This window comes from Chlorocebus sabaeus, chromosome 9 (assembly GCF_047675955.1).
Source record: "Chlorocebus sabaeus isolate Y175 chromosome 9, mChlSab1.0.hap1, whole genome shotgun sequence".
NCBI classification, from domain to species: Eukaryota; Metazoa; Chordata; class Mammalia; order Primates; family Cercopithecidae; genus Chlorocebus; species Chlorocebus sabaeus.
Genome location: NC_132912.1, coordinates 94,498,679 through 94,504,079, shown reverse-complemented (window position 1 = coordinate 94,504,079; position 5,401 = coordinate 94,498,679). Strand labels below are relative to the sequence as shown.

General features: G+C 38.6%; 1 pseudogene; it reads left to right on the top strand.

Annotated features, from left to right (window-relative positions):
• The first annotated feature begins 2,001 nt into the window (after positions 1 to 2,001).
• On the top strand, positions 2,002 to 3,410 carry LOC103216252 (FAS-associated factor 2 pseudogene; annotated as a pseudogene).
• The last annotated feature ends 1,991 nt before the right edge of the window (positions 3,411 to 5,401 follow it).

Here is a 5,401-nt window from a genome sequence, read left to right as displayed (position 1 = left end):
TATTTAAAGGCATCCCTTTGAGATGGGCAATGAGACAAGTTTCTCTTCTATCACCATTTCTACTCAACATTTCATTGGAGGCCCTATCCAGTCCAAAAAGGCAAGAAAAGGAAGAAGGAAGCTCACATCAGCTCAGATGACATGAATGTGTATGTAGAAAATCAAAAGAGTTCATGAGCTATTAAAATTAATAACTGACTTTAAGCAAGGCTGCAAGATACATGATCAAAATAAAAAAAGTAATTTGTATTTTATATACCAGCAATGAACATTTGCAAGTGAAAATTAAAAAGATAAAATGTACAATTGCATCAAAACCATCAAATAATTAGGAATAAATATAATAAAACTTGGGCAAGATCACACCAAAAAATTACAAATTATTATTGAGAGAAATTAAAGATAACCAAATTAGTAGAGGGATATACCATGTTCATGAATTGGAAGACCCAATATTGTAAAGATGTTTGTATCAGTCAGGTTTCAATCAGAGAGGCAGAACTACTAAGATAAGATAAACAAATAAATGCACTTATGCATCTCATAACAAAGTTTTGGTTAATGATAGACTGCATATACAATAGTGGTCCCATAATTTTATAATGGAGCTGAAAACTTTAGGTTGCCTAGTGATGCTGTAGCAATGGTAATAGCATAGAACAAGCATATGTTCTTTAAATATGTTTAGATACACAAATACCATTATGTTACCAATTGCCTGCAGTGTTCAGTACGGTAACATATTGTATAACTTTGTAGCCTGGGAGCAATAGGCTATACCATATAACCTAGCTGTGGAGTGGGATGTACCATCTAGGTTTGTGTAAGTACACTCTATGATATTTTTACAATGATGAAATTGCTTAATGACACATTTCTTAGAATGTATCATCATCATTAAGCAAGTCATGACTGTACACACATACATGCAAATGTGCACACACACACTATATATATATACATAAATATAAACACATGCATATGTATCCATGATTTGTTATAGGAATTTAACCTTGCACAATATAGGAGCTGGTAAAACAGCCTCTATAAGGCTGTCTGTGTGTCCAATGCTGGACCTTCAAATCTGTATGACAGACAGTTGAGAAGGAAAGAAGGATATCAGGGAGTAGAACAGAGGCAGAACCCGGGTCAGCTTAAGTCTCATTGCCTCCAGCCTTGGTGATGTGGGTGTCCAGCAGGAGAAACTGGTGCCACTTGCCAAGGAGTTGGAGGGGTTGAAAGAGGATTCAGAGTAATTTGGAGCTATTACAACCTGACTGTTTTTTCCACACCAACAAAGGTGAGCCAAGAGATTAGCTACAATGTGTGTGAGCTATAACAATGCATGCTCTGAAATATGAACACAAAAATTATAGCTGCTGCTTTACTTCTACACTCCAAATCTCTTGCAAGGAAGGCCTTCTATGGTCTACCCTAACCAAAAACCATCAGGGAAAAGAATTCTGGGAGATATAGTATTGCCTAGCTAAATCAATCCATCACAAAACCACCCAGACGTCAATTTTTTCCAAATGAATTTATTGGTTAATTCAATTTTAGTAACAGTCCCAGCAGTTGTTTTTGTTCCTCCCACGGAAATTTACAAATTTATCCTAAAATTCATCTAGAAATGCAAAGAACCGAGAACAGTCAAGACGATTCTGAAGAAGGCTGGGGACTTAGACCACTAGCTATCATGACTTGTTATATTGCTAAAATAACAAAGCTCATGGGCCTGAGGATAGACAAATAGACCAATGTAACAGAATAGAAAATCCAAAAACAAACCGACAATATATGCAGTTATCTGATTAATGACAAAGATGAAACTGTAGTATAGTAATGAAGTGAAAGTCTTCAATAAGTGGTGCTGGGACAATTTGATATCCATATGAAAACGAATTTTTACTGTGCTCTCACTGTACATCAAAAGCAATTGTAGATATATTAGATATAGATATAAAAGGTTAAATAATAAAACTCCACAGGAGCATAGAGGCGATGTCTGAGGAGCAGGATCTAACACAGGAGCAGACAGAGAAGCTGCTGCAGTTTCAGGATCTAACTGGCATAGAATCTATGGATCAGTGTTGCCATACCTTGGAGCAGCATAACTGGAACATAGAGGTTGCTGAACAGGACAGCTTGGATGAACAAAAGAGTGTATGGAGCGTTTTCAACCCGTCTCCATCCCTACCCCTGCAAGTTAATACAGCTGACCACAGGATCTACAGTTATGTTGTCTCAAGACCACAACCAAGGGGTCTGCTTGGATGGGGTTATTACTTGATAATGCTTCCATTCCAGTCTACCTATGACACAATACTTGATGTATTTAGGCTTGCCCTTTGTTTTATACGGCTTCACCTTTGCAGCCGGATCACTGACACTGTTGGGGACATTGTTTCATTTATGCTAGCGTTTGAATAGAAATATGGGAGGGCACACCCTGTCTTCTAGCCCAGAACACATAGCCAGGCACCTAACGATGCCAAGCTGGAGCTTCACTCTTTGATTTATCTTCTTGGAGATGATCAACAGGTCTTTGATAAGTTTTGTTGCAACACACTCTGTGAACCCGAAGTTATTTCACTAAAGTTCTTTCTCTAGGATGCTCTTCTGGGCATGCTCTACAAACAAACCTGAGGGATATAGGGTCTCCCGGGGTTTGTGAGAGAACACCTATTCATTCCTGGCCATGGTGATGCTGAAGGATCAGCGGATGACTGTGGTGGGATGGCTAGAAGGCCTCCTTCAACCGGATGACCTCATTAACCAACTGCTATCTATCATGGGTACAAACCAGACTTACCTGGTGTCAGAATGCCTGGAAAGGAAAGAAAGAAACCAGACCCAGGTGTGGAGACAAAAGCAGGATGAGGCCTACCTGGCTTCTCCCAGAGCTGACCAGGAGAAAGAAAGGAAGAAATGGGAGAAATGTGAGCTTAAGCGGCAGAAGGAGGAGGAGGTGCAAGAGCAAAAGCTGGCAGAGACGAGATGGTAGCAGAATTTACAGGAGGTAAAGGAAAGGAAGTTGGAATGCCTGCCCCCTGAAACTTCCCCGACGACCGTGAAAATGTCAAGATTATCTTCAAATTACACAGTGATTCTCAAGTAGAGAGATGATTCCACTTTTCACAGTCCCTAACAGTAATCCACAACTTCTTATTCTCTTTGAAAAAAAGCCCTGAAAAGCTTCTGATTGAAGCCAGTTTTTCCAGGCAAGTGCTGCCCAGTTCCCCTATGTTGCAGGAAGTTGGATTCAGCCATACAGGAGTTCTGTATGCTTAAGATCTAATAGACAAATGACATTTTTTCTTCCTCTCCCCTCCTACTCCCATCCCTAAATGAAACAGAAAAACACACAAACAAACAAAACAGAAAAAAAAAAAAAAACCAAGAGAGAGAAATTCATATTATTATTATACAATATATTTTTAAAAAGACTGCTGTATGCAAAGGAAGGATCAGAAGCCATGTTGTCTGCAAGAATCACAACCTGTGTGTGCATATGCGAGGTTAGCAATGAACATACCCGCGAGCTCACCTTTTCTCAGTGGCCTCTGCACATGCACAGTCCAGTAAACAGAGACTCTTCCCCTTCAACTCATCCATTGTCCTAACTGGGGAAGGGGACATTCCCACTAGTTCTCATTGATTCTTAGTTTTATGGAAAATAAAGTGAAAAACCTCCATTAACCAGCTACTTGCAGCATCTTCTGACTTCTCCCACCTCTGGAGAGGAGAGGGAAGAGAAAGTACACAGCGGAGATGTTCCTTGAACTGCCCACAATTTATGAATAATTTTGTTTCTGTTTTGCAATGACCAAGAGGGCTGAAAAAAAAGTTCCAAGAAGAAGGCATAGATGAACACATTCATGAAATTGGAATAGGCAATGATTTTCTAAAATTATTTCCATAGATTTAGGGGGTATAAGTGCAGTTTTGTAACATGGATATATTGTATAGTGGTGAACTTTAGGTTTTTAGTGTACCCATGACCTGAATAGTGAACATTGTACCCAATAGGTAATTTTTCAGCCTTTACCCCCTCTGCCACTCTCTCATCTTTAAAAAAATTAGTTAAATAATTAATTTATTTATTTTGAGACAGAGTCTTACACTGTCGCCCAGGCTGGAGTGCAGTGGCGTGGTTTTGGCTCACTACAGCCTCTGCCTCCTGGGCTCAAGTGATTCTCTGCCTCAGCCTCCCAAGAAGCTGGGGTTACAGGCACCTGCCACCACGCCCAGCTAATTTTTGTATTTGTAGTAGAGGTAGGGTTTCACCATGTTGGCCAGGCTGGTCTCAAACTCCTGGCCTCAAGCAATCTGACCCCCTTGGCCTCCCAAAGTGCTGGGATCATAGGCGTGAGCTACTGCACCTGGCCCCTCTCACCCTTTGGAGTCTCCAATATCTATTATTGCCCTCTGTGATATCCATGTATACCTACTGTTTAACTCCCACTTAGACGTGAGAACATGCTATATTTGACTTTTTGTTTCTGAGTTATTTTATTTAGAATAATGGCCTCCAGCTCCATCCATGTTGATGCAGAATATATGATTTTATTATTTTTTATGGTTGCATAGTATTCCATGGTATATATATGTCACATTTTCTTTATCCAATCATCTATTGATGAACACTTATACTTATTTCATGACTTTGTTATTGTGAATGGTGCTGCAGTAAACATATGAGTGCAGATACCTTTTTGATATAATGATTTCTTTTCATTTGGGTAGACATCTAGTAGTGGTATTGCTGGTTTGAATGGTAGTTGTATTTTCAGTTATTTGAGAAATCTCCATACTGTTTTCTATAGAGATTGTACCAATTTACATTCCCACCAACAATGTATATGCATTCCATTTTTGCCACATCCTCACTGATATCTACTTTTTGACTTTTTAATAACTATTCTGACTGATATAAGATGGTATCTCATTGTAGTTTTAATTTGCATTTCAATGATGACTAGTGATGTTGAGCCTTTTTACCTGTTTGTTGGCTGCTTGTAAGTCTTCTTTTGAAAAATATCTGTTCATGTCTTTTGTCCATTTTTAATGGGGTTATCTATTTTTTTCTTGTTGAGTTTGAAATTCTTGTAGATTCTAGATATTAGCCCTTTGTCAGATGCATAGTTTGCAAACATTTTTTTGCCATTCTGTAGGTTACCTGTTTACTCTGTTAATTATTTCTTTTACTGTATGGAAGCTTTTAGTTCAATTAAGTTCCATTTGTCTATATCTGTTTTTGTTGCATTTGCTTTTGATGACAGTCAGAAATTCTTTGCCTAGGCCAACATTTAGAAGAGTTTTTCTGAGGTGTTCGTCTAGGATTTTTATAGTTTCAGGTCTTATATTTACGTCTTTAATCTATCTTGAGTTAATTTTTACA